General features: G+C 36.5%; 1 protein-coding gene across 4 annotated transcripts in view; it reads left to right on the top strand.

Annotated features, from left to right (window-relative positions):
* Positions 1–24604: 24604 nt before the first annotated feature.
* Positions 24605–24804, top strand: part of LOC114342489 (putative fatty acyl-CoA reductase CG5065) — a 269687-nt gene continuing 269487 nt past the window's right edge. For all 4 annotated transcript variants that reach the window (XM_050648568.1, XM_050648570.1, XM_050648569.1 and 1 more), the window contains exon 1: positions 24605–24718. The gene's annotated coding sequence lies outside the window, so the exon portion shown is untranslated. The remainder of the gene's footprint in view (positions 24719–24804) is intronic.

The raw sequence follows: 24804 nt of genomic DNA, 5'->3' as shown, positions 1-24804 counted from the left end.
TTTAGAATAAGCCACAATTTAAGTTTGAAATTAAATTTATTTGATGTTTCGATTTCCACTTCGGAAATCGTTATCAAAATACAAAACATTAATAAATTAAGCATTTATTTAATTATTTTAATTTATTAATGTTTTGTATTTTGATAACGATTTTCGTAGTAGAAATCGAAACGTCAAATAAATTTAATTTCAAACTTAAATTGTGATAATCTGTGAGTGTGAAAATAACATATCTTCAAAATCTTTGACACCATTTTCAAAACTCGTCAGCAAGTTACAATGATTTTCTTCATAAATTTTAAACTTATTTTCTGCTACATTATTTAATGATTTTATGAGAAAAATAATTGGACCAATTCTTTCTTTTTTATATGATCAATGAATAGTTTGAGTTTTATTATAAAAGTTTCATTTTGCGTTCAAAACTTATAAATTTAGCAAATTCGTAGCAGTGTTTAATTTCTAAAAATATAGTAATTTTCTCCACTAATTCACAGCATCTTTTAAAAACATTTTCTAAACTTAACCATCGAATATGATTGTCGATTGTTGTTAAGACATCAATATGTTCTGTTTCTAACTCTTCAAAAAATGCTGTGAATGCACGATGATTTAAACCTATTGAACGAATAAAATTAACAATATTAGTTATAATTTTATTGAAATGACGAATTGAAATGTCTACTTGCAAAACATTTTTGCACAATACCTGCTGATGGATTATGCAGTGAAGAAAAGTAAATCAGGGAGTCAATTCTCGAGAACGATCGTTCGCTGAACGTATACGTTCGTGACGTAATGAGCGAACGTTTCTAAAAAATGCAATTCTGGAGGAATGAATCTTGAACGATTCGTTCGAAATCATCGCTCAAAGTGATCGTTCGACAACGAGTGGTCTTCATCATACGTTCGATAATAGTAACTTCGTTCTTCTTAACCTCAACTCTGTTTTTTGTTGTAAATAAGATTTTGGGAAAATGAATGTGGAAGATTTGATATTAGAAAATATGATGAGTGTTGTGAGGGAAGCTGAAATTTTAGTGGAAGACAGCCGCGAAAGACATTTTTATGATATATTTAGGTTAGATTCCTGGTAATTTTACATTCTTTCAAAAATTGATTGGTACAGTAAATAAGTTATTTTTAGATATATGTACTTAGTAATTATAAGATAATGAATGTAAATACACGTTATCCAGGCGCTACACATGATGAACTTATTTGGAATCAATACAACTACCAAAATGTGCCAGGAAATCTTTTTTTAAGATCAAGGTCATTTTACCTATTAGGTCAGAATTTATTTATAATATAGAGAATTGACCTTGAATTAGTAGAATAAGATTTAATTAGTACTGTTATATTATTATGAATTATTTTCACAATAATTAAAGAAATAAATTGAAAATTTACTGACTTTTACTAATTATTGCGTAATTACTAATTATTTAACTGAAATCATTTTTCATTTTCATAATGTAATATATTTCAATATTGGTGAATGAATGTGACAAATCAGGTTTTAAATAAACACCCAAAAAAAAACAGTTTTATCCCATGGAACACAAACTTTTCAATAATATTTACCACGATGCCAAATCTATAGATCTGTTAAAATGAGCGAATACGTTCATCGGAGCGAGTAGTTAAAAATATCCTCGAGAATTAACATTGCGGGAACTATACGTTCAATCAGGGCCGGCCCTAGGGTTTGCGGCGCCCTAGGCGAAAACAAATTTTGCGCCCTCATTACAGTTGAAAAAGTTCAACTAGCACTTTACCGGGACACGGTATTTCAACTCTGTGTTATGTTAATAATTTAATTTAATTTAATAAACCTTTGATTAATGACTGGGATATATAAATAAAATAACTGCTATTTTACATAACACAAACTTTAATTTCATAAAAAGCAAATGTAATTACATAAGACGTACTTTAACCAAAGGCATATGGGTTTAATGGGTCAAAGTTGAATTCTGTACATATAATTTTCATCATAAAAAACGGAGACTCAAAGTTAGTCTACAAATCTTTTATAACACTGTCTTAAACAATACACTGACTAACATATTGCAATATTGTTTGCTATTGGATTACTGTTCTATTAACTTCGGACTGAAAGTCACTTTTAAATACAGATTAGAAATTAACAGTATTTCTTGGCTAAAAACTAAAGTCCTAAGGGCACTTTTCTTGCTTTCTGCTTAGCAAATTCTTGAATGAGAACTTTTAAGTCTACTTGTCTTGCTCTCTCACTTTCAATAGATATTGTCGCCAGACCTACAAGTCTCTCCTGGCACATTGTACTGCGGAGATAGGTTTTAATTAATTTAAGTTTGGAAAAACTCCGTTCTGCACTAGCTACAGAAAGTGGCATCGTAAGCAAAATACGAAGTGCTACACATATGTTAGGAAATCCATTCTCAAGGTTGTGTTGGTAAATGTAGTTTAGGACTTCTTCAGGGCTTGATATAGAGTCGATGAGATGATGAGAAATTGCTTTCAATTCAGAACACAGTCCTACAGCATCAATATCAGATTCAATTAAACGTCCATCTTTTTGAATTCCTAATGATTTTTCTAAGTTGTTGCACATCGACTTAACCTCAGATGTAGTCTTGTTTTTAAGATCAGTAATGTTGTATAAAAATCCAAAGACACCAGATACTGTATTTAACTGGGAAAATCTTTCTTTTACCGCATTAGCAGCCGTGTCTAAAAGAGCAAAATAAAATTGAATCTTGAAACTTTCTGACGGGTCACTGGCAACATTTGCTGATTCATCTGTTGATTCATAATCAAACATTTTCTTCTTTTTTCTTATTCGGACCTTCTCCCTCTCAAAAATTGGTTCTATTCCAACTTCTTCTGCTACTTCCTTAGCATCAACCAGAACTCTCTGAAACTGTACATCACTTCTGGCTGTAACCAAAAACTCTTCGGTTTTTTTCAGGTGACTAACTGCTTTCTGGAGACTCAAATCCTTTTCTTGTAGTATCTTACTGGTTAGGTTTACCTGAAATAAAATATTGTGCCATGTAACAAGGGCAACAATAAACTTGAAGTCTGAGAGGTGTTTAAGTAATCCAAGTGCTTCTACCTTCGCAATACTGCCACTTGATCCTTTTAGAGAAGTGTCCTCAGAAATCTCCTCCAAAGCATCACACACATGAGACAAGTGGTACCGCAGAGGCGTTAGTGCATCAATTCGACTGGACCATCTTGTATCACTTAAGGGTTTTAATGTCAAAGCTGGAACATGACGGCGCAAAACATCCCATCGTCGAGTTGATGCCGAAAAAAACACATATGTTCGTTGAACCACATCGAAAAAAGTAGTAACCTCTACACAGCACGAAGCTGCATCGTTCACAACAAGGTTCAAAGTGTGTGAGCAGCATGGAACATAAAATGCACGTGGGTTGACATCTAAAATTCTCTTTTGAACTCCACTTTCTTTTCCTCTCATGTTGCTTCCGTTGTCATAACCTTGCCCACGAATATTCTCTACAGGCAAAGAAATCTCTTTTAACTTTTCTAAAACTACTTCCGTCATATACTCACCACTGGTACTTTCAGTGAGAGGCACAAATCCCAAAAAGTGTTCTTTTACAAGTACTTGATGATAACTAGATACTTCTGTTGAGGATGCCAGAGATGACTTTGGTAGTTCAACAAATCGAATAATAATTGTCATTTGCTCTACGTGACTAACATCTGGTGTGCAGTCTAAAATAATAGAAAAATATTTAGCCGTATGTACTGAGGACAATATATCTGCATTTATTGCATTAGCTAAAGTTTGAATCATCTCATTTTGTATATTTTTCCCTAAGTAATGAGTGTGCCTGTTGACATCACTTTTGATTTTTCTTAGATGCTCATTCATTATTGGGTCAAACATGGCCAAATATTCAATAAATTTTAAAAAATTTCCGTTGTCATTAACATCTAATTTTTCTGTCGTGCCGCGAAATGACAAGTTTTGGGACCCAAGAGTTTTGACGAGAGCAAACAGCCGTTCTAGAATTTTCTGCCAGTAAATTTCCTCTTGTTTTATTTTTTGTTCATAAACATTGTCAACAGTTAAATTTTTTTTAAGTGCTTTTTTCAGTGTTTTCCATTTTTCAAAGTTTTGAAGGTGATCATTTGATGTTTCGTGCGTTTCAAGGAGGGCCGACATATTGTGCCAGTCATTACAACCACTTTTGCCTAATGAAGAAGAGACATTTATGCCGCCAAACACCTTACAACAAAAACAGAAAACTTTGTCGGTAGATTTTGAGTATTGAAGATAGTCTCGGTACACATATTCACCATTTGGAAGCCTCCTTCTATAATGAAAGTCAGAAAATTTTCTGTTATTCACACCCTTCGGAAATTTTCCTTTTACTTGGTCAGGTCCATGCTCTACTAAAATGGTTCGTAAAGTTTGGCGATTAATATTTAGAGTGTCCCAAGACGCTGGATCAGCATAATCAAGCGTAACTTTGGGTGAGATTGAATTTTCCGGCAGTAATTCCACTGCATTATCTGTAACGTCAACGTCCATTTCAACGAAATTATTTTGAAATTCTTGCAGTTGACGTTCGTTGTTTTCTGCAGAAGTAGATGGCGGTTCAATAGCTGTTATCCTCCTAGGACATTCTTGAGGTTGGATCTGGATGATTCCCCCAGAAGTAGAAGGTGATTCAGTATCTGTTTTCTCTGTAGCATATTCTTGAGGTAGGAGCTGGTTGGTTTTTCCAGAGGTGGAAGGTGATTCATTATAACTTTCCTCCCTAAGAGTTGTGTCATTTGGTTTAATTAAATATTTTTCAAAAGACCCTTTAGCTTTTTTTGCTGACTCCTCTCTTTCCTGTCTTCTTTTCTTAAACCAAGAGCCCGAGTGTTTTCCTGACATCATATCTGGAAAGAAAACAATGATTGGATTAAGCTAACTTCATTTTGAAAAAATGAAAAAATTTTGAATGTCTTTACTCAAGATATGAAATTAGGATTACACCCCCAAGAAGCAAGGACTTCTCTTAAATAAAATTACATTAATAGCCTATTATTTTAATATTATTTATAAATACATTTAAAGTAGGCCTAATTTTGAAATCAATTTGATAGAAATTAGAAGTTAAAAAATTTTACAAAAAAATCCAATGGTCATTCTTGCTTAAAAAGTCAAGTTATACTGTTTTCAACAAAAAATAATTTGTTTTGATAAATATTTGGAAGCAAAATTAGAAATGTCCAGGTGGATTTCAAAACTAATAATTCATTCAACATTCATATTGTGTAATATTAAATAAATTAAACAACCACTCAGTTCGCCCAAATCCCAGAACAGCAGCCAGCATGACCAGCACTCAGCAGCCAGTTCCTAATCAATCACATCGGCATCGTAGGCGAAACAGAGGCAAGTGTTCACAAGGGGTTTTCTTTAAGTTATGATAATTAAACAATCTCAATTTTGATTTGATTTAGGCCTATATACAACAACAATATGACAATGGCCTATATGATATGATGACTGAAAAAAATTATAAATATGAAGAGTATAAGCTACTTACTTGTTAATTCAAACTTCCTTTTGCAGTTTTGTTATCGTAAATTAACAACTACTACTACTGTCAATCAATGCACAAACAAAGTCAACAACACTGCACTACTACACTAAACTGAAAAGTGAAAATGCATAACACGCAGCGCCCTAATGACAGACTAGTACTCTTATTCTGTTCACGCTATGACTGCTGGCTTGACTGAAGTGAAGAGTGTGGGGTTGCCGCGACCACTGCGCCACTAAGTAGGCTTACGCTCAGCGAGGTTGCCAAAACGAGTAATTAATGTTAACGTTAAGTTATAGTTTTGCGTTTTCTTATTTTATAAGACAACTAAAATAAAATATCCTTCACCTTTCATTACCCAGTGATTTTTCTGTCTCTGCGAGTTACACAACTACTACATGAGAAAGTACTACGTCCCTAATTTTGCGCCCTAGGCGGATTTTGCGCCCTAGGCGGCCGCCTAGTTCGCCTATATGGACGGGCCGGCCCTGCGTTCAATTTCATTCGTTCGTGAGCGTGTACGCTCAGGGAACGATCATTCTCGAGAATTGACTCCCAGGTTCTGGAAACTGTTGAACGTAATCTTTAAGTGTTCTCAACATTACAATATTTGCTCCTCTTAAATTTGGTGCTCCGTCAGTTGTTACACTTACTTGATGGTTACAAGTTAATTTAAACTTTTCCACACAGTTCCTGACTACTTCGAAAATATCATTTCCAGTTGTTGAAATTTGATGGATTTCATTAAGAAAGCCGATACATCTCTGTGCCAAAAAGCCAAATAAATGCCCGTGTTATTTTGAAAATTTCACACCTGTAATTTTGAACCAATCAAAATACGTTATTTTGACAGATCACCATGGCAACGGAGGTATTTTATCGGACATTTTTTGCTCGTGGGGTACCCAACAGCGAATTATAGTGGAAATTTTTTGACGTTTACAATAACAGAACATTTTTGACAGACTGGTTTTTATTTGTTTACATAATTTTTTTTTCTGGTTCTGGCTTTGGTTTAGAACTAGAACCTTTAGCCACGTAATTGTATAACTTATTACTAAGTCAGGGGAGTAATGTGTAGTGTGTGTGTTGAGTAAGTGTCTTGTTACTTTGCAAAGTCGACGTCATTGTCTTTGCAAAGAGACGCTAATTGTTTCCGAACGTCTGCGGTCCCTCCGGTGAGTACCGATCCCACAAGGATGTTTACATAATTTAAAATAAAACGCCAAAAAATTATTTTCTATCACTTGTAGTTACTCAAAACTTATGTAAAATTGAAGAATATACTATTTTCTATCTTGAAATGGTATTCCCATGCAACTACAATGAGTAGAAATTACGAATTTGAAAGCCTAAATAATTGCTGACAAAGCTATGGCGCGCTATTAATCTGTTCATGCAGCTTTGGATTTTCAAATGCAAATTTGGTGTGGAATTTTCTTACCGAATACCACGCGAAGTCAAATTAATATCCGGAAATTTTTTTTTGATCATGAATATTTTTAGAAAATTTCCGTCGTCTGCGACTCGGGAAATTTTCAAAATATTCATGACCTCAAAAAAATTTCCGGAAATAATTTGACCTCTAGTGGTATTACTAGTGAAAATTTGAGGAAAAATCACCCGCTGCGAAAGTGTTAATAATTAATAGCTGCACTATATTTAATTATCATCATCATGGCATCTACACTCCTGGCGGAGTAATTGCCGCCTTCTTTGGGCTCTTCCGATTCATTTGTCCCGGTGAATCAGTCCGCATTAACATGTTGGTTTGTGGTTAACAATTGGATAATAATTGGTTGTGTGACTTGGCATCTTCTACAATTTTTCTCTATTCGTTCCTGTTTTTGCCTGTGGTTGCTCATTCTGTAACTCCCATCTTCTTAAGGTCCTCAACTATCTGGTTTTTGGTCTTCCTCGTGGTCTGCCTGATATAGGTCTCCATTGGTAATTTTCTTGATAACGGCTTCTGGATTTCTCCTTTCCATGAGTCTCTGTGCCTTGATAAATCTGACGTTATCTTCTCCGTTCAAAAGTTCTCTTACTTCGTGGTTCATGAGTTTTCTAAATTAATTATTACCTAAGTTCAGTGGGCCTGCTATCCTCCGAATTATTCTTCTCTCTAGGATCCTCAATCTTCCTTCCTGTTTTTGTGTCAGACACGTTACTTCAGCACCATATGTGATTACTGATCTAATTGCTGAATTTAATTATCAATAATAGCAATAATTAAAAAATCTTTAACTTTAAATGAAAATAATTTACTTTTTTCCGCGGGCCGCATAAAAATGTTTAAAGGGCCGCATGCGGCCCGCGGGCCGCACTTTGCCCACCCCTGCTATAAAGGCTGTCCCAAATTCATGTCTAGTTCTATGGCAGCTATAGTACATGTTGTAGTTTGTTTTTTGGATTATGCCATGACATGTCCATCGTACTTCTTGTATTGCAGTAATATCGGCGTTATATTGTGCTAATATGTCGCATAGTTTGCGGATATTTCCAGGTTCGTTGAGTGTGCGAACGTTCCAGGTAAATATTTTAAGAGCATTGTCCTTATTTCGTTGCATAGGTCGTCGTTGAGATTTCCGTCCGGCATCTTTAACTTTCGATTTCGTAACTATGGATTTTTACAGGGTTGGGTAGTTAACCCAACGCCAAACCCCCTTTTCGGAGGGCCATTTCACCCGCTCTCGTCAGTTCCCGACCCAACTTTCCACCCGGGTTGGATACCGGATCTCCAGATTGGGTTGCTCGGTTAACAGGGGACACCAACGTGAAGGTGAGAGTCGGATTTGAGTAGAAGAGGCTAAGTGGAGTAAACTGGAATCAACTCCATGTTTTCGCATTCTACCCCTTTATCCCCCGCCCTGGTCTATACGAATTCTTATTAACTATGTTCATTACTGCCCGTGAACATACTCAATCAAAATAATTCTTCGAAAAAAAAAACATATATTAATCTAGACTGATCCTTCATTTATCAATATTGGTTGAGATATCAAAATACCTACGTAGCTAACATATTGGCTGCCAGCAACGCGCCTCTCGCGTTCTTCATATGATTCATCTTATGGGGTGTAATCTAGCTCGCGTCCGTTTACACGTGCACCCTGGGTAATGCTAAATGAGCTAGTGCGATAGTTAACGACTAGTCTATCTCTTATAGATCTCCTAGTCGTCGATATACATGGAAACAGCTACAAAAACTAGTTCTTCTCAGAACTATATGACAAGAAGCATTGGACCAATCCTCCGAATATGCCAACTAAATATAGAGGCACTTAGTAAATCAAAGTGTGAGGTACTATCTAAAATCCTGCTAGAAAATAACATTGACGTGGCTACCATTCAAGAAACTCATGTAGGTGATGAAACTGATCTAAAACGTAGGGGCAAAGTACCAGGATATGAAATCCTTGGTGTAACATATTGTAACATGACTATTGTAATTACTTATAATTACAATAAAACTAGCGGTTCGTATTTATATACGACTTTATTATTTATTTATACAAGTTTACTTTACAAACTTTAGCTTAAGACTAAACTCTATTCACAAAAATTATGCCTTATATATCCTAGTCGTTATTCTCGATCATTCCGGGCTAAGCCAGCTCTCCGACTATCGTGTGACCTTCCAACAACCGCGCATCGGTTCCACGTATAGCGTGCTTCGATCTAGACTTTTCTCGGCTTACGCCTTGCGGCCGGTGACTCATTGTTTTGCTACATTGCTCCCCTCTTAAGATCTGAGCGTCCCGATCAGCAACTCTAGATGAAGGCCCAGGATGGCGGAATCTACACGACTCTCCAGCTTTGCATACACCCTTCAAGAAGAAATAACAGTCTACTGTCTTTGAAGGATCCGACATCTTCGGGTTCATGCAACACACAGTAATTCGTACGCCAGTTTCTCTGAAGACAACTTCAAGCATGCTTCTCACAATCTTCCAATCCAGATTTTCTACTGCATGGCCTATTTTTGGTAAAGCCAAATCTTTGATGTCATAATTACACACGATTTTCTTCAAATTACTTAGAGCACGCCATATGTTCTCATAGCTTGGCGTGTCCGTATAAGACTTCCTGGTCACCATATACAGCAAAGATCGAGGACCATCTTCCAATCGCAGTACTCTTCCAATTTTAGGCTGCTGATTTCTTAACTCGTCCAGGCGGCCGAACTTTCTATTGAATACGGACGAGATTCCTTTAGTCATCTCGAGGTCTTGGGCAACACAGTGGGCTAGAGAGACGTTTTCTGGAACACCAAACAGATCTTGCTGAACTTCTGTGGTCACGCCGAATCTAGCACTCTTTCTTTCTGCGTAATTTGACATAAATTCCTTAAAACTTGGCTGTGCGGCATCTTTCATTTCCTGTTTTAGGACTCGGGCTTCTTCTGTTTCATTGGAGCCAGCATATGGTGCAAGACGATTTATGTGAATAACTTTTGGTTTACCGTTTGGCAACTTCTTAATTCTGTATATTACGTCATTTATTTTCTTCTTAACTTCATACGGACCTTCCCATTGTCTTTGTAGTTTAGGACACAAGCCGCGACGACGTTGTGGATTATAAAGCCAGACAAGATCACCTATTTCGAAGCTTTCATTCTTGCATCGAGAATCATATTGATCTTTCATTCTGTCACTGGCTATCTGGATGTGTTGTCGGGCAAATTCATGAATGTTGTTCATTCGTAACTTCAGGCGGTCGACGTATTCTTCGCCTGCAACATGTTCCTCGGAAGGTCTGCAGCCAAACTCTAGGTCGCAGGGCAAACGAACTTCACGACCCAACATCAGGCAGGTTGGCGTTTGACCTGTAGTTTCATTTACGGCCGAGCGGTAGGCCATCAGGAATAAATGAATGTGTTGGTCCCAATCTCGCTGATGTTCAGATACAACTTTGGACAAGTGTTTACCCATCGTTCGGTTCATCCTCTCGACCATTCCATCTGATTGAGGATGCAGGGGTGTTGTTCTGGTCTTATTGGCACCAATCAATTTACAAACGTTTTGGAAAAGAGCTGACTCAAAGTTCCGCCCTTGGTCGGAGTGGATCTCCAAGGGAACACCAAATCGGCTGAAGAAATCTTTAACAAGTACCTCTGCAACGGTAGCAGCTTCTTGATTTGGTAATGCATAGGCCTCGGTCCATTTCGTAAAATAATCCATGGCTACCAGGATGTATTTATTTCCAGCATCAGTTTCTGGAAATGGACCTGCAATGTCGATTGCTACTCTTTCCATAGGACTGCCAACATTATACTGTCTCATGGGTGCTCTCTTTTTACCAACTGGACCATTACCGGATGCACACAGTTCACATTTCTGGCACCATCTTCTTACATCATCTTTACAGTTCACCCAATAGAACCGTTCTCGAACCTTTTGCAGAGTCTTCGTAATACCAAAGTGTCCACCTGATGTACCGTCATGCAACTGACGCAATACTTCTGACACTTTACTTTTAGGTACAATCAACTGAAGCTTAGATTCTGTACCATCATCGTTCTCAAAGGTTCTGTACAGAAGATCATCTTTTAGTATCAGGCAATTCCATTGGCTCCAGTAGGCCTTGACTTCCGGACTACATGCACTAATGTTTTGCCAACTAGGTCTCTCACCTCGACGCATCCAATCCAATACTCTTTTTATACATGGATCATCTTCTTGGGCGTGTTGTAACTGTTGGGGCTGCCATTGTTCATTAACTACGGTGGTTCGTCTCACGGGGCAAAATCGTTCCTCTACTTTAAGCCGGTGATTACAACTTTCACCGCATGGCCGTATCGAGGAAGCATCTGTATTTGAACGAACTCTTCCAGCCCTCTTCACGCGTCTCTTCGGCATCGTGTCACGAATCACCTTCCGTACCATTTCCACCAAACGTTCATCTTTTCTCTTATCGCCTTTTTCCACGGCTATTACTCGATTGTTTCGTGAAGCTTGGCTAGCTGCTTCGTGTTCCAAGGCAATAGCAAGTGCTTCATCTAAAACTTTCGGTCTTGCTAGTCGTAAAGCTTTCTGTAGTTCATTATCTTTCAGCCCATTGACGAAGGTATCTACTGCAATTTCTTCCAAAACGCTGTCTGGCACCTCTGGATAAGCCAACCGCACAACACGAGCCACATCTGCTTCAAATTCTTGCAGATTCTCACTTGCTCGTTGACTTCTACTTCGCAGTTGTGCTTTGTATACTTGTTGTAGATGGGCATCTCCATAGCGTTTTTCTAGATGAGTGAACAAGGTCTGGTAACAATTTTCTTGACCCTTAGGAATTGATCTTAATATATCTGCAGCATCACCTCGCAAAGCAGCAGTCAAGGAAACAGCCTTTTCCTGTTCGGTCCAATGATTGGCGGTCGCAATAGCTTCAAATTGTCTAAGATATATGGACCAAGAGGACTTTCCATCGAATGGTGGTAATTTGAATCTCATATTATGCGACGTTTCGTCTCTCGGTAGTTCATCTTTCACTACAGGATCTAACGCTGCTGCATTAACTGATGGTTGTACTTTTGTATCGGTTATCATGCTCTCTAGTTGTTTGATCTTTTCTTCTACGGTCTCTACACTTTTCTGCATCTTATCGAATGTTCTAGAAACTTCTTCAAATTTCTCGTCATTCTGTCTACAAACGTCTTTAATTACTTGAGAAACACTTTCAAATTTCTCGTCGCTTTTTCTAGAAGTTTCATCGATCTTTTGAGAAACACTTTCAAATTTCGATAAGATTACTTGTTCTGCTGACTGGAAGTGGAACGTCTTTGGGTCTTCTCCGTTCTTCGTGAGGACATCCTCGAGTCGTGCTTGTAGGACTATCTTGAGCCCACTGCTGTCCAGATCCCGTTCCTCTAGCTGTTCACGGAGCTGTTTTACTGTAAGTTCTTGTAGCAACATCTTTGGTCGGCACACACGTACTTTCCAGAATGTCTTTTAACAGTCTTTCCGAATACCGAACAATCAACGCACTTTAACTATTCCCGACGAATAAAGTCCAAAAGTCTTTTAAAGTCTTTCCGAATACGAACAATTAACGCACTCCGGTTATTCCCGACGAATAAAGTTCAAAAGTCTTTTAAAGTCTCTCTGTAATTCACTTATTTATATCGCACTAAGTTTACCGAACACCGACACCAACTGTAACATGACTATTGTAATTACTTATAATTACAATAAAACTAGCGGTTCGTATTTATATACGACTTTATTATTTATTTATACAAGTTTACTTTACAAACTTTAGCTTAAGACTAAACTCTATTCACAAAAATTATGCCTTATATATCCTAGTCGTTATTCTCGATCATTCCGGGCTAAGCCAGCTCTCCGACTATCGTGTGACCTTCCAACAACCGCGCATCGGTTCCACGTATAGCGTGCTTCGATCTAGACTTTTCTCGGCTTACGCCTTGCGGCCGGTGACTCATTGTTTTGCTACAATATCACCATATATACGGCTGTATAACATACATCCGCAGCAACATAGAAAATGCCTATCTAGTGGACACCAGTACCAATGGAAACATTCAAATCATTACAGTAACAAACGAAGAACTTACAATTGCTAATATATACAAGCCCCCAGAAACCCAGTGGCCTCCAGAAGTACTGCCTCATCTTTACCATCCGGCAGTTTATATGGGAGATTTTAATAGCCATCATACGATGTGGAAATATCACAGCAATGACCAGAACGGCGAAGCACTTGTAGAGTGGGCAGAAGGAAACAACCTTAGTCTAATATTTAATGCAAAAGACAGGGGAACATTTAGATCCGCAGCGTGGAGAAAGGAATACAACCCAGACCTCTGTTTCTCAACCCAAAACTCTTAAAATCAACCTGTCAATATAACAAGAAAAGTCCTGAAGAATTTCTCACACAGCCAACATCGTCCAATAATATATGAAGTAGGCATCCAGGTCCCGATAGTCCGATCCACTCCCAGACCAAGATGGAATTTTCAGAAGGCAGACTGGCAAAAATTCTCTACTGAACTTGATAAAACTATAAGATGGGTTCCAGCCACACCGGAAAGCTACGATAGATTTGTAGGTGCAGTGATATCAACTGCAAAAAAGTGTATACCAAGAGGTTACCGCAAAGAGTATATTCCAGGCTGGAATAATGAATGTGAAGAACTCTACAATGACTATATAGAGAATGGTGACCCAGATGTAGCTAATGACCTACTGCAAACATTAAATGAAGCCCGGAGAGATAAATGGATAAAAACAACGGAGAAAATGGACTTTAAAAGATCGAGCAGACAATCTTGGAGCCTACTTAGAAAGCTAGGGGGAAGTGCCCCGCTCGTTCGAAAACCCCACTTTTTGTCCCCCGACCAAATAGCTAGCAGAATAGTGACCCTATCTAGGGCTCCACGTGACAAAGAACATACAAAATATATAAAAAAAGGAACTCAACAACTTACGTCAAACAGCCGGACATAACCCAAGGTTCTCCCACGAATTCACCAACGAAGAAATAACATCAGCCCTCCGAGACATGAAAACTGGCAAGGCGCCTGGTTTTGATGGGATACATCCTGAGTTCCTACTACAATGCGGTCAAAGGACAAGAAAATGGTTGGCTTCGTTCTATTCACTGATCCTTAGAACTGGAAACATACCAAAAGCTTTTAAAAAAGCAAAATAATTGCTGTATTAAAACCCAATAAACCCCACGATAAAGTTGAAAGCTATCGTCCTATAGCACTTCTCAGTTGCTGCTATAAACTGCTGGAACGACTTATCCTAAACCGAATAGGCCCACAAATTCTTGAAAATATCCCACTCGAACAAGCAGGTTTCATACCTAATCGAAGCTGCGCAGATCAGGTTCTAAGTCTAACTACGCATATAGAAGCAGGCTTCCAAAACAGGCAACAAAAGACGGCTGTCGTCTTTGTGGATTTGACAGCTGCCTACGACACAGTTTGGAAGGAGGGACTCCTCTATAAACTAACCAAACTAATCTCATACCAAATAATATTGCAACTAATAAACAACATACTCTCTGATCGATACTTCCAGGTAATCCACGGTAATGACATAAGCAAACAGAGGAAATTAAATAATGGACTACCCCAAGGATCAGTCCTTGCTCCGATGCTTTTCAACTTATATATATCGGACCTACCTGACACTGATGGAAGAAAGTTTGGCTACGCTGACGACCTAGCAATAGCAGTACAACACAAACAGTTTGAAATTACTCAAAACGTGCTGACAAACGACCTCAACAAACTATATGAATACTTCACAAAATGGCGCCTGATACCCAACTTAAATAAAACTGAGATAAGCTGTTTTCACCTCAATAACAAACAGGCAAACCAAAAATTAGAGGTCAAAATGAGAAATGTAGTACTACCCTACCAACCTTACCCAAAATATCTGGGGGTTACCTTGGACAGGACTCTCTCGTTTAAAAAACATCTACAAATAACTGCACAAAAAATAAGTAGTAGAAATAACCTTATCCAGAATCTTTGTGGTACCAACTGGGGCGCATCTGCGGACACACTACGAACATCTGTGCTAAGTTTGGTCTACTCTGTGGCAGAGTACTGTGCACCGGTCTGGCTAAATAGTCGTCATGTGAAGATAGTTGATACGCAGCTTAATATAGCAATGAGAATGATTAGTGGCTGCATCAAGACTACTCCACTATATTGGCTTCCCATCCTTAGCCATATACCTCCGCCTATCCTACGAAGACAAAAGGCCTTGATAACGGAGTATTCGAAAGTAAATAGCAACTTGCAACTACCAATCCATGAAGACATCCCGAGTTTAGCAGCAAACCGACTCCCATCCAGAAAACCACCCATAAGAACAGCCCAACAGCTAACGGCAGATGATTTCAATGTTACCTCCAGATGACGCACGCTGTGGACTGAGGAAGCCTTACCTGAAGTATCCAACCTTATTGACCCAGTCCAAAAGCCTGATGGCTTCGACCAGCCACGAAACATATGGAAGAGCCTAAACCGAATTAGAACGGGACATGCAGTATGCGCACACAACCTACATAAATGGGGGAAACAGCCTACCTCCAGCTGCGACTGTGGTGCTCCAGATCAAACCATCCAACACATAGTGGAGACATGTGAATTGAGGGCGTACCGAGGAGACCCAAAATACTTTTTCAAAACTACGCCTGCAGGCCTTGAATGGATAGCTTAACTCGACTTAAAGATATAACCTTATCTGTTTGTATTATCTTATATTTTATCTGTATTTTGTCTATGTTCGTTTTTATATAAGCTTATGTTTGTATTTTTGAATTATGTACTTACGTTTTTTTTACAATTATTATTGTATTTATTCCATGTATTGAGCCATACGCTAAATAAATCTTATGGGTCTATTATTTCGCTGGCACATGGAGAATAACATCTTATTGCGGGTGGCAGTCAAAAGGTTAAGCATGCTGGTGCGTAAAATATTAATAAAAACACAATATTGTACCTAGTTGGCTATGACACTAAATTTGCTTAAACATTTGACATACTATTTTTATAGTTTCAGCTGCATTGTTACCATTAATAATATGAACTTTTCTAATAAGGAACTGAATAATATTATGGTTTTTGTGCTAGGAGAGTATAACAAAAATGTGCTACTAGCATTAAGAATTTATTACCAGAAATTCCCTGATAGATGACAACCTAGAAGATAAACTACTTTTGAAAGTTTACTTAAACGATTTCAACAGACTAGACACTTAGATTGTGAGAACGGTCGTACTAATATGCAGATCCTCAGTGACACTAAGGATTACATTTAATTCATTTTATTCATTTACAATTTCAGTTCATTTACAGCTTTTGTTCGATTTCTCATAATCTAAGTATCCAGTCCGTTGAAACTGTTCTAGTAAACTTTCAAAAGTTTCTCTTCTTGGTTGTCGTTGATCAGGAAATTGCTGATTTAAAATTATTATTGCTAGTAGTACATTCTTGTTAAACTCTCCTAGCAAAACAAAAAAAGGTAATCAGGTTCTCATTAGAAAAGTTCATATTAGTAATGGTAACAAACAAAGCAATTGGAACTATAAAAATAGAATAATGTCAAATGCTTAAGCAAGTTTAGTGTCATAGCCATCTAGGTAGAATATTGTATGTTTTTACTAATATTTTACGCACCAACAAGCTTAACTAAGTAGGTATTTTGATATATCAACCAATATTGATAAATAAAGGATGAGTCTAGATTAATTTTTTTTTTGAAAAATTAGGTTTGATTTAATATTTTCACGGCCACCTAATAAAATTTCACGTAATTTCTGTTGCAATTAATGTTTGGCTTAAAGAATCACGAATAACTCACAAGTTAAAACACTTAGGTATAGGGAATGCTTAAGAAATAAAAAAGTACCATAAAATATTATTTTATTACAATACTAAAATACAGGGTGTTCCATTTAAGAAAACTCAGAAAATAGTCATTTCGGGTTTCGACCAACCCTGTATACTAAAATTAAACATTTCGCTATATTAATAATGTTTAGCAATAGTAGACTATATTAAAATTTGTTTGAGCATAAATAGAAATTTTATTGAAAAATCACTACAATTCTACAGGGTGTGAATATTGCTACGAAATTAATAAAAAAAAACGTAATTATATTTTAAACTACCTCATATAATATTACGAAACTCTATATTTTATGAAAAAAGACATCGAGAAGACATAGAATCCAAAAATGTAAAAATATACAGGGTGTTCCATTTGAAAAAACGTAAGTTTGTGTCATCTGTCAATATGGGTGGCCCTGTTTATTTGAAAATATGTTCAAATTATGGTCCTTTCTGTGCTCCAACTTTTACCTAAATAATTTTTTTCGTATCTCTTACGACAAACGAGTAATTGGACACACTAATGCCCCATCCTGTATACAAACTAACAAAAAAAGTTTTAGAAAAATATAAGCTTGTTTGAATTTTTCCGAAACAATGCAAGTTTTCGTTCTACGGTATGCGGCAAAATAAACAGTAAGGTCAGTTGGGGTAAGAGGTATTTAGGGTAAGTGCGACCACACAGGACAATAGAGCGATATTAACAGTTAGGGTCGGCAACACTGTGACAACATGTTCACTATATAGTACTTTTTAAGCCAGGGTAATATGGCAACTGCCCATTAATCGAGCAGTCAGCTGTCAGAATTGTAACCTCACATAGTCGTTTCAACTTGCAGATCAAGTAGGTGAGTAATTTTTTAAAAATCGATATTACTTAGACTTTTTGTTATTCTTCTACTTTTATGGTATAAGTATTATAAAAACCTAATAAACTAATGGAAAATTGTTTTATTTGCCGTATAAAAGCTGTTATTTTTTAGTTATCGATGTGGACGCACTTACCCCCAAAAATGTGTGGAAGGTTTAAGTGCGTCCACGTGTGTAACGCACTTACCCCCTTTCTTGGTTTCAATATTATGTTCGAATTTTTCTGATTTTCAGAAACATGCCGAGAAATTATACGAGAAAATCGCAAAGAGGTGCTAATAATTATACTAAGGACCAATTGCAAGCTGCCATCGAAAGCGTTAAAAGTAAGCAATTGTCTCTAAGAAAAGCAAGTTCCCTTTATAAAATACCTAAGATGACAATTCTGAACCATGTCACAGGGCGTAGGGGCACCAAGAGCAAACGTTTGGGGAGAGACTTGGATATTCCTTATGAAGACGAACAAAAAATTATCCAGGCCATTAAGTTAATGGAAAAGGGCGGATTTGGTTTGTCCAGATCAGAGGTGCTTGAAAAAGTTGGACAATATGTGATAAAAAATAAATTGAAAACAAGATTTAAAGACGGCGTCCCTGGCCCTGATTGGTTTATAGGTTTCCGAAAAAGACACCGACTCTCAATAAAAAAACCCCAAGCTGTAGAAATGGCAAGAAAAAAATGTGTATATCCATTTATAATATACGACTATTTTGATCTGCTAAAGCGTACAATTATTGAGCTTGGTCTGGAAAATAAGCCAGATCAGATATGGAATCTAGATGAAACGAGTTTTTGTGTAGACCCTAAAAAAACCAAAATTGTTGGTGCCATTGGAACTGCTGCAACCAGAACAATCAGCACTCCAGGAAGAGAAAACACGACAGTTTTGATGACTTGCAGTGCAGCTGGGTCAAAAGGAACACCCCTTATTATTTTTAAAGGCTTGCATATTTACTGAGAGTGGACTGCTTCAAAGGAAGATCCCTAAAAACCTGAAGTTTTTTATGCTGCAACAAAGAAAGGTTGGATGGAATCTCAGGGTTTTCAGAACTATTTCAGCAAAGCTTTAATTTCTGACTTTAAAGATAAGCTCCCTATACTTTTAATCTATGATGGCCATGCAACACACATCAGTATAAGTTTGATTGAAGAGGCTATGAAGGAACGAGTGACAATTTTAAAGCTTCCACCTCACTCCAGTCACTTACTTCAACCTCTAGATGTAGCCGTGTTTAAGTCGATTAAGGACAGATGGGATGCAAAGCTAGTTCAATGGCAACGTGGACACCCAGGAAATAAAATATTTAAAAAAACCTTCTCGGTGCTAACCAAAACAATATGGAAAGAGACAGACCCCGTAATAATTCAACACGGATTTAGGAAAGCCGGTATCTACCCCGTTAATGATCAAGTTATAGCCTCCGACAAGTTTCATCCTTCGGCGTACAAAAGATGGCAAAATAGTCAAACAGAAACAATACATGTAACAGCTGATGAAGATCCGAATAGAGAACCAGAGATTTTAAAGACTGGTCCATCCGGTACATCAGCTAATAGCAACATCTCCGATACTAATGAAGTCACAATTGAAGTCGCGGAAAGTCCAAGCCCATCGCATCGCCAACTAACACCCACCAATTGTACCCCTCACAGCACGTCCTTATGGCATGTAACCTTCGACCAAATTTTAGCAACAACTATGAAAATTGGTACAAAAGACAACGACGAAAAATAGCCCAAGAAAAGAGTAGCAGGTGGAGCGGAGGTTATTACAAGAAATGAAGTGCTAGTGCGCCTAAAAGAAAAAGAAACCGTACAAAAGGGGCCAAAACAAAGGAAAGGCACAAAGAAGAATAACAATGAAGTAGCAGGTAATTCCAGGTTAAAGGACATTTTGGACAGCGACGAAGACGATGAAGAAACAGTCGAATATGCAGAAGAGGATACGTTGGAAGATATACATGAACAAATTAATGACTGAAGAGAACGAGGAGTTAGATGAAATGACGAGAAGCTTGTCTGAATTATCTGTTGACAATTGGGTATTAGTTCAATTTCCAGGAAAGAAAAATATTAAATATTATGTAGGGAAAATAATACACCTTAAAGATAAAGAGGTAGAGATAAAGTTTTCTAGAAAAAGTGCATTTTTCATGAAAAAATCAATATTTAAATTTTCTTTGGTTGAGGACGTTTCTATTGTGTTTGAAACGGACATTATTAAGCTCTTGCCGGATCCCGAAATTGGAAGGCGAGGAGAAATATCATTTTAAATATCGTTTAGCGGCTAAAACGTGGAATAGCTTTAAAAAAAATTTGTTTACAATTTATCACCATGTGTACTTCCTACGTAAATAAATATAAGGATACCATTTACTTTACAATTTAACGATAAATCAAAGATATTTTGTTTTTTGCGTTTTAAGTTCTTCCTCTGTTTAAAGTTTACGAGCTTGTAACTTTTTTTTAAATAAAGATACTTTGAGTTTCAAAAGAGCTTCTTATTAACAAAGATTCAAGTAAAATGCTCTTACCTCCAGAGTAAGTATACAGGGTGTTTCATTAATAATTGTCCATATAGTAACTGAAGAAACCTTAGCACAAAATACGAAGATTTAACCTAAAACACTTAAATAAAATGTGGTTCCTTACTGAGTTACAGGGTGTTTTATCTAAAAATTTAAAAACTATTTTTGCTCAGCATTTTAAAACTATTCGACGTATCCTTTTCATGCTTACCAGAAAGTGCGACTACTAGACACCCTACTAAATTATGATAAACAACCGTTTATAGCTACTACCAGAGGCGTACGACAGGGGATGGTGGATGGTTGACCCTTCTCAAATTCTACGCCACTGGAAGAATTACTATTTTAGTGCTATTTTTAGATTCCCCAATACTTTGTACGTAAATAATATACTCTTCATTGGTAACGATAAAGTCATTAGTTTTCGAGATATTTGAAGTTAAATATGAAACGGCACAGTTATTTTGATTAATTTATGATATGATTATTATGATTAAAATTTAAAAATTATTTGTACCCAATACTTTAAAACTATTTGGCGTATCCTTATCATACTTGGCAGAAAGTGTAGGTACTTTACACCCTACTAAATTAAGATAAATAAACGTTTCTAGTTACTACCAGAGGCGAGACGTACGACAGGGGATCGTGGCTGGTTGACCCTTCCCAAATTCTACGCCACTGGCAAAATTGCTATTTTAGTGTAATTTTTTTATTTTGCAATAATTTTTATGTAGATAATATACTCTTGATTCGTAACGATAAAATGATTAGTTTTCGAGATATTTGAAATTAAAAATGAAGCGACACAATACACTGATTAAAATAACCGTGTCGTTTCATTTTTAACTTCAAAGATCTCGAAAACTAATGACTTTATCGTTACGAATGAAGAGTATATTATTTTCATAGAAAGTATTGGAGAATCCAAAAATGGAACTAAAATAGCAATTTCGCCAGTGGCGTAGAATTTGGAAAGGGTCAACCATTCACTTTCCCCCGTTGTACGCCTCTGGTAATAGCCAGAAACGTTTGTTTAACATAATTTAGTAGTCTGTATAGTAGCTATACTTCCTGCCAAGTATGGAAAGGATACGTCGAATAGTTTTAAAATGCTGAGCAAAAATATTTTTTAAATCTTTAGATAAAACACCCTGTAACTCAGTAAGGAACCACATTTTATTTAAGTGTTTTAGGTTAAATCTTCGTATTTTCTGCTAAGGTTTCTCCAGTTACTATATGGACAATTATTAATGAAACACCCTGTATATGCCGTATATAAAAATATATCTCCAAATTCGCTTTTACCCCAATTGAGCGGGGTAAGTGCGACCACTTGCCTTAAAAAAAATAATATAATTTTCTCTTAAACCGATATAAAAAAAAATTAAGAACTCAAGGTGTAGTTAATGCCTGTATCTTTCATTGTATTGACCGCGGGAAAAAATTGTATTGATCGCCGGGAATTTTTAGGGCACCTTCGAATGCTTTATATTTTAACTATGTTAATTTTGTATGGCACTTACCCCAACTGACCTTACTGAAATTCGTATGCCTCAAATTTGTATGTGCCGGGTGCCGAAACGTACTGAGTGGTTTCCGAACATCGTTATAACGTATGTGAATGTCGCCATAATGTTAGTTGGTTCAGAATAATAGTTCTCAGTTTTGCAGAAAAATTTTTTATGGTGGAGTACTATTTTCGGTCATAAGCAAAAAGGTCAGGAAAACAGTCCAGGCTTAAAATCAAACAATGGCTTTAGCAGGACGGGACAACCTGTCACACTGTCAGGGCGTCTCTTCGAATACTGCGCGATCATATTGGGAGTTGCCACTCACCAGAACCACAGAATATGTAACCATACAGAAGCGAATCTTACTGTCGTTTCCATTGATTTTGTGGTGACCGAAATATTTGACCTTATGCACCAGTTACAGAATAGAACTTGATGTTCTTAGGAATAGACCATTCCAAATTAGGTAATATTTTTTACAACTAGTTATTAATTAAATATGAAATATAAAATTTAATTATAAAATTAAATTAAATATAAAATAAAACATATATAAATATAAAATTTAGCGATAAACAACTGTCACGTCAGTCGCAAAAGTGAAGTTGCACCAGTTACGTTGACACATGAGCATGAAAATTATGTTACCGTTTTCGGCAGGAGTTTCGCTTCTGTGTGGTTATTTATTCTGTGCCAGAACTAACGCCACCAGATGCGTACATATGGGGAATGCTGAAGGAGTCAGATAGATCCACTGTCTGCCATTTCGGAAATGCGGAAGGGAATTAAAGATTTTTTCGTGCCAGAGGTAGTGGCGGATCTAGAAATTTTCCTTAAGAGGGAAAATTTGCCTTAGGGGGGAAGTTCCGATGAGTAACCACCCAACAGACATAAAAAAGATAAACTCAGATTACATAGAAGACATAAATAATAACTTATAGGCATTAAGTTCCCTTAATTTTCCTAACTAGCGTGTTTATTGGGTTGAATTTGTCTTTCTGTTGTTTCGGTTTCATGTCAGCTATACCCTATTCCACGAACATAAGCCTGTTTTGGATTACTTCGACAACGAATATTTTACTGTGCAAAATAAGAAGAACGAGAGTAAATTGCAAATTACATTGCTGTTTATTGGAATAATTATTGGCGCCATTTACTTTCGTACTTCTTATGTTGCACAGTAAAATATTCGTTGTCGAAGTAATCCAAAACAGGCGTATGTTCGTGGAATGGCCCATAATATATTGTTATGTTTGAACAATTTTTTTTCTTTAATTTTGGACCTTGTTAGGGATGGAAATTTCCTCATGTTTGCTCCCCTTAGATCCGCCACTGTCCAGAGGCATATTTAACATCTGTTTTATCGGGAACGTACGTCGTCGTGAATAATGTTCGCAAAGCTATATGATATATGATGTGGATTAGATATACAGGGTGTCCCGAAAAGATTGGTCATAAATTATACCACAGATTCTGGGGTCAAAAATAGGTTGATTGAACGTCACTTACCTATATACAATAATGCACACAAAAAAAGTTACAGCCCTTTGAAGTAACAAAATGAAAATCGATTTTTTTTCATATATCGAAAACTCTTAGAGATTTTTTATTGAAAATAGACATGTGGAATTCTTATCGCAGCAACATCTTAAAAGAAAATTAACGTGAAATTTGTGCACCCCATACAAATTTTATGGGGGTTGTGTTCCCTTAAACCCCCCCAAACTTTTGTGTACGTTGAACTTAAATTATTATTGTGGCATCATTAGTTAAACTAAATATTTTTAAAACTTTTTTGCCTCTTAGTACTTTTTCGATAAGCTAGTGTTTATCGAGATATTTTGAATATTTGTCGAATCCACCACATATTTGTATATGGTTAAGTACGATTATAGAGACTTGTTAATAATCTGAAAATTTATTTATAACTTACATTTTTAGGTATATTTTGAAGAAGAAGCCACATCTCGATAAAAGGTGACATCAAAAAAAGACTAAGAGGCAAAAAAGTTTTAAAAACACTGTGTTTAACTAATGGTATCACAATAATAGTTTAATTGGAACGTACACAAACATTCGGGGGGTTTAAAGGAACAAAACCCCCATAAAATTTGTGTGGGGTGGACAAATGTCACTATAATTTTGTTTTAAGATGTTCCTACCATAAGAATGATACATGTCCATTGTCAATAAAAAATCTCTAACAGTTTTCGATATATTGAAAAAAATCGATTTTCATTTTGTAACTTCAAAGAGCTGTAACTTTTTTTATGAGCACATTTGTACTAAGGTAAGTTAGGTTCAATCGAACTATTTTTGACCCCAGAATGTGTGGTATAATTTATGACCAATCTTTTCGGGACACCCTGTACAAAGAATCATAAACAACTCAATATTCATTTCAGTACTGTTTATTTTGCCGCATACTGTAGGTATATTGACTTCCTTTATAAGAATATGTTTTTATTAAAATTAAACCTGTGTTTTACTGAGTCTATTGTCTGACAGATCTAACCCGTCACAATCCCAGAAGAGAAGTAAAAGTGGGCTGCCATGTATTTGAATCGGGTCAACATTATAAGGGTAAGAAAACATACCCTTGAACTAAAAAATGTAAAGTTATTCACTAAAATAAGTCAACATGAGTATGAACATTTGTAATTAGAAAATTAACAATAGGTTTATGTTTAAATGAGTTTTTAAAATCATCATATTTACCTCACAATAGTGCATTTAATCAATTATTCATAAATAGATAACTATTAATTTTTGTAGGTACCTACAATGCATTACCTGCATTTTCGCATTATACAAATCTACTTCGTCGAGAGAATACGAATCTAAAAATTACAAAATTAGTTTAATAGATTGGTAAGTAGCTTTTTTTGTGTATATTTCTGTATTTCTACATTTCTATAGTGCTAATCTTTGAAAAATATACCGGGTGGTGAATCGTC

This window comes from Diabrotica virgifera, chromosome 4 (genome assembly GCF_917563875.1).
Source record: "Diabrotica virgifera virgifera chromosome 4, PGI_DIABVI_V3a".
NCBI lineage: Eukaryota > Metazoa > Arthropoda > Insecta > Coleoptera > Chrysomelidae > Diabrotica > Diabrotica virgifera.
This window is presented reverse-complemented; position numbering and strand designations above follow the sequence as displayed.